The sequence below is a fragment of the Platichthys flesus genome, chromosome 19 (assembly GCF_949316205.1).
Source record: "Platichthys flesus chromosome 19, fPlaFle2.1, whole genome shotgun sequence".
NCBI lineage: Eukaryota > Metazoa > Chordata > Actinopteri > Pleuronectiformes > Pleuronectidae > Platichthys > Platichthys flesus.
Window position 1 is genome coordinate 10,756,672 of NC_084963.1, and position 10,256 is coordinate 10,766,927.

The following is a 10,256-nucleotide window of genomic DNA, read 5'->3' on the forward strand; positions in this document are numbered from 1 at the left end:
TGCCAGTACAGAAATACAAAGAGAGAACAGAGAGGAAGAGAGAGAAATAGAGAGAGGGAGCGAGCGAATGTGGGTTCTGCCAATAGTGTTCTCTATCCACCACAAAGACTGTTTGTATAAACACCAGGGGAAAGAGCAGCCGTGTGTGTATATATACATTTATATGTAGGCTGAATGCATAAACTAGCATCCATTCCTTCAAATGATGGTGTTGGGTGGTCCTTTCATTTAAGATATCATAGCTACATTTTTTGGGACCATTCATCAGTCGACTTAAGTTGCTGTAAAAGACCTTCTGCTGCTCAAAGTCCCCTTTCCAGACCCTGGAGGCAACATCATCATCATCATCAGGTCATCAGAAGCCATGACATGATATATTATTGAGCCACCGCTGGCATTTCCATTCTGGCAATGTCATGTGGAATGCTTTCCCTCGGAAAATGATTACATGTTGCCAGCGTTTTTTTGCCATTGAAAAGGCCACCAGATTGAATGAGGCGTGCTGAATAGGGGCCGGCTTTCTCTTCCTGCCATTTCCGCCGCCAGTGCAATTTTCGGCGCCGCACATGGAGGCAGAACCATATCGCAGTGTGGATTGATTTGCTGCCAGCATAATGTTAATTTCAAACAGTAAAGCTTGACTCAAAGTTCAAATTCAGTATGGAGGGATTATTCACAGTTGGGCGCCTCGCAGACAGTTTGGAGACTTGCTCTTTAAAGGCTAAGCTACACAGACTTTGAGTTAGATTAAGATCTTGCATTTTGGCCTATTCACTTTTTTTTCTTAAACAGGGGACGAGTCTTGTACTCTAAACTTCCTGCAATCATAAATGCATGAAGTGCACATTTTGTTCTGTATATTATTTCTGGTTTCTACATGAGTGCAATCACTCATCCGCTCTCAGAACAAAGAAACAATGACAAACAAAACTAAAAAAGCTGCAGTGGCAGTCAGGGAAGTGCAGATAAATGCTTCCGGACCAATTTCAAACAGAAGCCGAGTCTCTAATTTCATAGAGTTGGTATCAGTATCATGCACAGTTATCTTGCCTTTAGCCACATAATGACACCCAGCGTAAAAGAGCATGAGCTCCCCTCGCAGTTAGTCAGTGGAACAGCAATCAAAGCAACTTGAGGGGAACACAGAACGGCCAACTTTGCCTCAGTGGTGAAACAAACACACACACGCACACACACATATACTAAGCCTACAAGAAAACAAGCATGTACGTGCTCGCTGTCGTGCACGCGCCCTTTCAAGCGCTCAGAGACACGTACGAGGCAGACCAGCACGTCCACATTAACACAGAGAGGCAGCTGACTGCATCTGCTGTCACAGAAATCATTACAGGCAGCGATCCATCCGTAACATGGAATCCAGAGAGCAAGACAGATAATAATAAGAATAAGCACAGGAAGCATGTCCGCAACTCATCCCACACACTGTCCAGTGTCCAGGCTGATGGGGATGACACTCACTTCCGCGGGTAGCAGCAGTTTATGGGATGAATTGATCAACATGGACGTGAAAAAAATTTAATAAAAAAAAAAAAAGAACCACGACGGGACTGCGAATGGAGTTCTCCTGAATACAAATATTGATGCGCAGGCCTGCCAGCGCACCTTCACTCTCTGCCTCCTCTAACGCCACTCAGCCTCTGGGCAGCTCTGCGTAATGATGTGCGAACCCCACCAAATTCTCATCACTGGTTCTCCGCCATGTGTTCGGTGCTCCTTCGTGTACGTGTCCGCACTTCTGCAGCATCACCTCGGGAAAGATGCTGTCTCACACCGTGCAGGGGGGGGGGGTGGGGGGGATCATTCGTGTGCAGTCGAGTGCACATATAATTCGACCCGTTTGCCTAATGTTTGGGGATGATAGGATAATGAGGAGGCGCACGATGTGATCTTTCTAAAAGAGACTCAACGTCGACGGACCTGCGGGGCGATTATTTATTAGAGGAAAAAAAAAATGCCTCCATCCCGCAAAGGACATCACCGGCCACCTCAGTAACATGCTGACCACGCAACCTCGCTATAATTGTGCCTCAATACAGCCCTGCCTACCCGGGGCACATACCTCGTGGTCAGTGGTAGTAAAGAATATCTGCGAGATATCTCCAAATGATGGAGAGAGAGAGGTCCAAGCCGCACTTACCTAAAACTGACTCTCCCCTCTCCGCTGTATCTGTGCTCCAAGACGTCTTAGTTCTCCGGCCAACAACTTCTGCTGGAGCGTATGTATCCAGTGCTCATGCTGGTGGCTCGGCCGGTGATGTTGGATTGCGGATGATTTGGCAATCCTTGTCATGCTCGAGGGGGGAAAATCCGTCGTTTCGGCGCGGTCTCGGGCATGGGCGCGCAGAGGGATAGAAAGTGGCGAAGTCCAGTCAGGAGCGAAGAGAGCTGGAGAAAGCCACACAGAAAAAGGAAAGGGGAGCCTCTGGATGCGAGATTTATGCCGACGTGTTTGAAAGTCCTCTCTCCTCTTTTTTTTTCACCCCCTCCTCTCACCGTAGGAGCCGTTTGCGGGCGGAGAGGTGTGCTAGGGATATCTAGGAAGGGAGGCTGGGACTGAGGGCGAGGAAGGGGAGGTACAAAGAACACAGGCGCGTATTGTGGAGGACGGTCGTGGCAGGCAGCGAGGGGTGGGTCCGGACTGTACGAGGGCGGAAGGGAACCGAGGGTGGGTGAGGACAAGAAGCCATGTCGTGACTTTTCTTCTGCTGATGGGTAAATATTTACACCGAGGCTGTGGGTACGAAGCCCTCCACAGAGGGCTTGGGTGGACAAGGGTGGGCAAAGCTGCGGGGGAGATCTAACAGCTGCAGGAGCTGAGAGGCTTTGAGGTTTCAGGGATTCGCGAGAAACCATAAAGTGAGAAGGCGGCGAGCTGCTCAGAAGGTGCCACGTGTGGGATGTGTACTTTGCATAAAACTCAACGTGACTGTGACTTAATGTAAACTTGGAATGACTCAAAACTGCCAAACTCCTATTTTGAAAAACTCTCCCCCAGCTGTCCATGGTGCTGAAACTCAACACCACAGAGAAACTGGGGGTTGCTATCCATGGTGCTGAATTTAAAGAGGCCAATGTTCATGTTAGCCGAACATGTGACAGGTGTAATGGCTGCTCCTGAATTTATTGTATTGATAAAGCACTATTCAAAACAGCGGGGCCGTTCAAAACAACACAGAGACTAAATTAAAATAAATCAATTTAAAATCAGGAAGTATGGTTATAAAAACAATCAAGCAAAATGAAAAGAGATTCAAAGAGGTGTGAGTAATGAAATGGATACATCTGAAAAAAACATGTTGAAGGAGAAGAACAAACATACAACTGAACCAGGTGGAACTGTACAAAGTGAAACAATTAAATAAAATACGGTATAAGCTTGTAAAAATAGACAATAGGCAGTTGGCTCAAGCTATGTACTGCATAGTGACTAAAGCTGCTTGACACACATTTCATATGGTTAGTTTTTCATGCAGGTACTAATATTTGTTTAGTGAATGATTTGAATGTTTGAGCCCAAAGACATGAATTGGCAAAAACATATTTCTTGACTGACATTATATATTTTGGCTATGTAGGAAAGGCTTTTCCTGAGGAGAGAATGTGTTGATAGGAAATGTATTTTAACAGTTAAAAGAATTCAGATAAAAGGAGAAAGACAACTAGTCACATTAGTGGAATTGCATTGGGGGTTTGGGACCCCTCACATCAATATTTAGAAAAAACGCCATGATGGCTGGGGTATCTAAACATCAATATTGGCTGATGGTAAAAAAAAAAGTTATTGAATCTTCGTGGAACTCTTGTTTTGTGGGAATCTTTTATTAAACTAACAGCTCAGCTCACTGTGTTGTATTCTGCGTGTGCTCTGTTAGACATGACTCCCCCCCCCCCCCCCGATCACTTGATAATTACGGTGGCACAGGCTGCACATGCAAATCACATGAATACTTGGCATAGTTAAAGCAAATAATGAACCACATTCATCATGTAATTGTTGCTTAATGAGATGTATGCTAATAGATTCTTAATATTATGACAAACCATTTGCTTTACTTTGGAAGTGGAGCACTCGTATAAGAATATTCTCCACCTCCAGTAAAGTGTTATATAATGTAAATCCATATAAATTCAAACCCTACCCAGGAGGCTGAGTTTAGAGGCAGGATGCTGATGACGTGATGCAACAGATATGGATTATTTGAGGGCGAATGCTGACACAGATATCAGAGAGTATCAAACGCTGATATATTACCGATTAATCATTATCAAAAGCTTATGACGAAGAAATGTAGTTTAAATAAGATCATTTATAGTTATAAACTTTATATAAAAAAGTATAGCACTTGATTCTAAGAAAATAAACATTCTTATGTTAAAGAGAATTATAAATTCACATATTTTCTGCATTGTTTGTTCAGTTAGAGACACATTTATATCAACAAGCAAATGCTAATACTGTGTGAAATGCTGATATCAAAATGTATTGTACAAACAATACATTGATTGGGCACTTGCATTGCCCCATGATATAATATGATTAAAGGCAGATGTTGTAATAACAGCTTTGTTTAACACCAGCATTTAACCCATCTACATCGCCATCTAATGATCCAACAGTTGAAAAGTAGATGTGACAGCAGCTTCAGGTGAGAAGTTCATTTACACCCAAACATGGAAGAAAAGGGTCGAAAACATTTGACTCGTTTTCGATGCCACTCTGTTAGTTAGACTCAACTCACCAGCTCTCCACTGTTCCGCTCATAATCAAGGGCTTGAAGCATCAAACGACGGGCGAAGAACCTGGCGGCCTCAGCACTGTACTCAATGAGGCCGGAGGGATAAATGGTGCCATTACAGAGTCATTAGCCCGGGAGTGATGGAGGCACGTGACAAGTTGCCATTGCAAGAGCAGGCATATTATTCTCCGGGGATCATTGAAGTCATTACGTTTCATGATTCCATGAAATTTAATATGAAACATTCCCTCTAACTTTGTTTATCATGAGATTCTGAGATTTACTGGAACTGGAGGATATGAGTGTTTTGAGAATTATTTTAGCTGTTCTGACAACATGGATTAGTAAGTTTGTAGTCTTATTTGTTTCTTTTACCCCTCTTATTTCTTATTCAATTAATGGGGTAATTTTTTTCATTATATACTCTCTTTAACACTGTAATTTACGTCTAAATGCTTATTTTTGTCTTATCTTGTACTACTTTTGTAATTTATCACGATGCAATTCACACTTTATTTTAAGTACTTTTAAATTGCACTTCCCTTGCATCATGTTGCAGACTGTAAATTGCATGTAACAACAAACTTGCTAAAAACACATATTTTGTGCCACTACACAAGACTGAACATGTTTTTCAATGACACGCTCTGAAACTGTGTATTCGTATAGACTGCATGACAGTCAAGCCTTCATCAAAATCAAAAGTAAATCACGTGGATTATACGGCATGCTGTAAGACGTTCAATCTATTACTGCTGCTGGTGCAGACATACAGGGAATGAAAACTACATACTGGTCATGAATGCGATAGTGAACCATCAATACCACTGAGTACACCTGTCTAATGAAATGTGCACTGCTCTGAAATGTACATGTGCGTGTGTGTGTGTGTGTGTGTGTGTGTGTGTGTGTGTGTGTGTGTGTGTGTGTGTGTGTGTGTGTGTGTGTGTGTGTGTGTGTGTGTGTGTGTGTGTGTGTGTGTGTGTGTGTGTGTGTGTGTGTGTGTGTGTGTGTGTGTGTGTGTGTGTGTGTGTGTGTGTGTGTGTGTGTGTGTGTGTGTGTGTGTGTGTGTGTGTGGTGGGATGATGACAAGCAGAGTGTTGAAGGATCCATATTTTAAATTCCCCCATCTCCAGAGGGGAAGTGCTGGTGAGGAGCTGTAAAGAAAGAGGGGGATTAAAAGAAGAGGCAAATAGACTGAGAAGACAGAAACCTTGGCAAGAAAGGATGAGGTCTATAAATTATTTGAGTTTTTATGAATGATTAAATTACTTGAATGGAATCTGGAGTCTATTATGTACTTCATAGTCACAATTAGATAAAAAATATACTGTAATTCAAGGCCACTAAACAGCTTCTGAAAAGGTAAATACAGATAGAGAGCTGCGGAGCGTCGGTTTTTGATAGCTTTGAATCTGTCGATCATTGGCGATGACAAAAGAGTGGAGAGGAGACATACTGCTCTCAGACTCTGTTGATGTGATTCTATGAGTTACAGGGAGGGTAGTTCAGGGACTCTGCGCCCCAGGCACAGCCAGCAGGATGACTGCTTGACAGACGCATGAAGGTCTTATTAGTGAATTTGGATGAGGGCTCAATTCAAACTCCTCAAGTCCAAATGGAATTAGGCTGCAAGTTTCTCTGAGCTACACTTCTTTGTTTCCTTTTGTTCTGCAGCAGAATACAAATTTGTTCTCAAAAAAAATCTCTAAATGGGGTGTAATTATTTTTTGAGGGAATAATGTGTGAATGCTTTTCAGTTTGAGTTTTGAGAATTCTTCCCCACCCTTGTTGAGCATTCTGCCAAAGTTTTTGATGGCCAACAGAGAATTAACAGCGGTACCGTACAGGGCAGTTTCAAAATGTGCCCGCAAACGTAAACACTGTTTAGAGGTTAAATAGCCCCCCCCCCCCTTATTTTGAAATGCCATTACTAACAAATGCTGTTTGTCCTCAGAGTGTAACATGGTTACACCAGCGACCTGTTTACCTGAACACCCCGTGCCCGTTCTGTTTGAGGCTTGAGGGGCTGAAGAGGTTTTATTCCTTTCAATAACACAATTATTAAAAATTACAATGGCCCAAAGTACAAAGCAAATGTGCGCTAAGGCCCCTTAAGGTCAACCAAGCTGCTCCAGACTGCACATAGTCCTAGACATGAGTCCCTTAAATCCGTGAATTATTCCCTGGGAAGTTGGTGAAATTGTCAACATACACGTTCATCTTGAATTGTTAAAGAAAGTGTGAAAAAAAGATTCCTGGAGCCTTCCCTTTGTCGAGATCTGTGCCAAATTCAATGGATTCTCTTTTGGCCCATGTTCCATCTTCCCTGCAAGTAATGTGGAAATCTGTTGTTTTCATGTTATCCTGCTGACACACAAACAGGCGTGAAAACACAACCTCCGTCGTCCTTCGTTTAGATTTTAGAGAAATAAGCTGAATAGCAAATAAATGACAAATGACTAAATGTTATTTAGAAATTAAAAAAAGACTGGATTTCAAACTATCATCCATGAGAGTTTAATTAATAAATACATATATCACCATGGTAGTAGAAGAGTTGTTCTGATAGTAACACCCAATTAGCCCTATAGCTGACAGGGTAAAACTAACCACTAACCTCGTTAACAGGCATCAACTCCCTTCCTGTGAGGAGAATTAACGAGTGATATGTTAACATCAGGCAAGTCAACATTTAATTGGTGCATGATCCTCATTGCCAAATATTGGCAAAGTTTGAAACTCTCAGCCTTCTCGTCTTATACCGCTGTCAAGTAAAAATACACTTTAATGCAGCACAGATTTGACTCCATCATCCACATGACTGCAATAATTATGCTTCATTCTCCACCGGCACAGACATAATTCCCTCACAGCAGCTAAATTTATCTGGACTGTAATGATCTCACATATACCTCCTTGTTGGAAGCCATGGGCATGAGTCTGCCTCCTAGCCGCCCAGAAGACTATTAGGGCTCGCGAGATTGACAGCCTACTAATGGCTGATCTCTGAGGCTTAGGTCGCAGAGATGTTTCTGCCCGGTGTTAGCACATGCTGCCGCGCGAGCCTGTCACACTGTACCCAGACCTCACCCAGCCAGGGCTGTGAGGGAGGAGACAGATGTCCAAATAGCCGGCAGGTCCATCAGTCATGAGAATTGTATGTCCTGCGGGGGAGGGTCATGTGGGAGAATCCCAGATGAATGCAGATGATACCCATCCCAGCCTCTCTGCTAGTCTAATGAAAAACAAACATTTTTCAGCAAGTTCTCTGGGTAATAGGACAGGCGGCCCGAGACGGATCCCAGACGCGATGACGGAAACTTTTAAAAGTATTACCTCACTATTCAGGCCGCCGCGTGAACCCTCAATTCCGAGCCACAACAAAACTCCTGGGTTCTGGAAATATCCCTTTTAATTGAGAAAACATTTCAGCATGCGGCGATGCCCTACTTTACTAGATATCTATAGCCTAGGTACAAATGCCATCAATAGCCATTTACAGACATGAATTCTGGATGTGCGCACAATGTTCACAGCAACATAGAAATCTCTGACACGTTCAGGAGGTCGGGGGGGTGGGGGGGTGGAGTGTGCAGGAGGAGTGTGCAGGATGTATCATATAAAGATCATGTGGGGAGATCACAAGTTTTTTTTTTTACGGCACATCAACACCGGCGTCTGCTCTCCAGTCTCACTTCCTGAGTTGACGTCTTCGTCAGCGTCTTCTACTTGTGTGACACTTCTTCAGCATCCGGAGGTGCTTGGATTCTTTGTTTCAGCTTTCTACGTGTCGAGTGGTAGAAACGTCACGAACATGTCAACAACCTGCATTCGGTGAGTCGTTCCGGATGCATTCTCACATGGGCTCATTTGGACATCAACCCGGAGGAGCTCTGCAGAAAGCATGTAGCCTAGGACATTTGCATTCTCACACACAGCCCCTACAGGGGAATATCGGGAGCTGATCCGCGGTTCCGTCCGTGTATGAAAGCAGTTTAAAGGGTATCGTGTTCATTCAACTGGAAAGCAGACGTCTGTACCACATTACAGCTCAACCATGATTTCCGAATGATGACACTTGGAGGCAGGCATGCGGTTCTTTGTCTCACGTGCTGGTGAGACTAATCGATGTGTCACTTTCACAGATTCACTGCGGCACTTTATTTGAGCGTGAACTTTCTCTCGAGCTCCTTGAGGATGAAATGAGATAACGACTTATAATCTCACTGGAAATGAAAAAAAAAACTATTAGGATTTAATGCTTGTGCACTCCTTTTCTTATCGTCAAGCATAGATATATCATAACTGCGTATGTTAATAATCCATTCATCACATGAGGAATGCCCCACTGAGCATTACGTTTTTCATGGAGGTGAAATTTGAAACAGTCGATCTCAGCTGCTTTTACAGTTGAGAGATGGAAAAACTAGTGTCAAAACATACTTGTAAATAGATTTTTTGACACAACATTATGCTTAGTGTGTACTTGTATATAAAACAGATGTGGCTTTAGGCCATGTACAATCCCACACAACATGTGTGGAGGCTTTCTAAGGGCAGAATGATAAAGTGAACACACCATTTAAAAACCTGCTGTGACAAGATCACAGGTGTCACAACTTTTGTGAAGAAAACACAGAGTTGTTTTTTTTACGCTTCGTGACAAGGACCTTGAATGAGGTATTTCATATGAGTAATTTTGCAGGTAATGTCACCACATGTGGCAATGTTGCAGTCGGTGTGTGGGTGGCTGCTCAGCATGTAGTAACCATATCTCTAATAGCCCATCTGGCACAGGAGCAGAGGACTGAGCGCACACTATGGTTGCTGATCACAAAGTTTAAAAGACAAGTTTGAGGAGTGAAGTCATTTTAACTCGGCGAGATTCAATCTGCCTGCGGTTTTGATTGGATTCTTAACTAAGGAGACCACTTTGGAATGCTGCCTCTTTGGTGTTGCTCCAATGCACCATCAAAGTCCTGTTACTTCTGCCAAGGAGGTTATGTTTCTTTTGCATTTGTTCGTTAGCGGGATTACACAAGAGCTGCTCCGCCAATTTCCAAGAAATTTGGTTGGGGAGATTGAGGATTCTGGTGCAGATCCAGATCAAGGACCGCATCCAGGAACTGGTGCAATATGGTGCAAATACAACTAAAAAATCTGGATCTAGTGAATTTAATTCTGGTTTCATAAAGGGGCCTTGGATGAGGTGTGCGCTCTATGGAAATTAATTTGTCAGGCAAGTCACAGGAAATACAAAGAGTAAATTACCAATATAGGCTGTGATGTCAGAAACATTTTATACATTTTTGAAGTTATTATGTTTTGTCTTAATATTATATAAATGGCAGGTTTCCTCCATGTTACCCACTATATAAAGTGTAGTAACCCCCCCCCCTAACTTTTAATGTAGCACCCTAAACAAATCAAAATGTAGTGTCAGTGGACCAACATAGTAAATTATGATGGTGAACTTAATGCCTGTATATACAGCAC

General features: G+C 43.0%; 1 protein-coding gene across 1 annotated transcript in view; it reads right to left on the reverse strand.

Annotated features, from left to right (window-relative positions):
• Positions 1 to 2,523, reverse strand: part of brinp1 (bone morphogenetic protein/retinoic acid inducible neural-specific 1) — a 108,148-nt gene extending 105,625 nt beyond the window's left edge. Inside the window, exon 1 of the mRNA XM_062413604.1 lies at positions 2,159 to 2,523. The gene's annotated coding sequence lies outside the window, so the exon portion shown is untranslated. The remainder of the gene's footprint in view (positions 1 to 2,158) is intronic.
• Positions 2,524 to 10,256: the final 7,733 nt, after the last annotated feature.